We start from the raw sequence: 1,204 nt of genomic DNA, 5'->3' as shown, positions 1-1,204 counted from the left end.
CCTATGGATTTAAAGGAACAGCATCTAAACCAGCTGCTTTCAGACACACCTCAGAAACGGGGTGAAAGATGGGCTGGTAAAGTTAGAATAAAGAGGAATTCAGATCAAATCACTGCACTTTATAATTTGAATAATTTAAATGTTTAAAAAGAAGGATTTAAAATTTAAAACACTGGCTTTACATTGTCGTTAACCCTGTTTGTCAACAATAAATCTCATGAACCACTGGAGTATGAACCTTCAGCTGATTGACCTTTTGAGTTAATCCCATATAAGAAGGTCGTTGCAGCTAACTGACCTTAGCCAACACAAAAATATCTGTGAGTGAAACTGTAATCTTGCAGATTGAGTTAAAGTTTGATATAGTGGTAGCAGAGAATCATCCTCATCACTCCAACACTAACACTTTGTCAGATCTTGCAAAATAAATCACAAACTCATTTAGAGGGGTTGACAGGAACAACCCCAACTTTGTAATTTCAGAAGATAAGATTTTAGTCAACAGCAATATTCATTCCTTCAACAAATTCTGATGTGTGGGTGTGGCTCACTGTTAGAATGCATGCTAAGCATGTTTGAGGTCCACCCACATTTTCTTTTACGTGATAAGTCAAGCTATCATAACTAATCTTTTCATATTTTTTGCAAAAGGCAGGACCATTACTTAACAAAACGTGTTTTGTAAACAACTCAAAACAAGTTTTTGCTCTACTAATGGCTCTGAGCTGAGACAACTCACATTTACATGTTTTTACTGGTTTTGGGAGGGGCTTGTCAGTGACCTGACCAATGAGCCAGTAGGTGGCAGTAATGCACCTTTAAGTTGTTTGCCAACATGAAGAAGAAGAAGTAAACTAACAGAGCTAAATGCTTGTTTCTTCTGATGGTGTTGGCTGCATGGTTACTGACTGCATTGTTTCTGTTGCATTACAATGATTCCTGGCCATGATTGTTGTTTGGTAGTTCAGCTGTGTTAGTTTGTTCAGTTTGTTTCTTTTTAGCTGATGACTCTGGTTCTTGCCTGTTTACTGCTTTGGGTTAATAATTTAAGTCTTACACATTGTGAAATCTTTACTCACTTTTAACATGTTTAAAACGTTACACTTGCATATGTAGGGGTCACCTCGAGTGAAGAAACAAGATTTACTGCCTCAAAGCAGGCCTCGGACAGGCCTGACGAGAGGACAGGAACTCTGTCACAAAC

This window comes from Austrofundulus limnaeus, unplaced genomic scaffold (genome assembly GCF_001266775.1).
Source record: "Austrofundulus limnaeus strain Quisiro unplaced genomic scaffold, Austrofundulus_limnaeus-1.0 Scaffold631, whole genome shotgun sequence".
Classification (NCBI taxonomy): Eukaryota; Metazoa; Chordata; class Actinopteri; order Cyprinodontiformes; family Rivulidae; genus Austrofundulus; species Austrofundulus limnaeus.
This window is presented reverse-complemented; position numbering follows the sequence as displayed.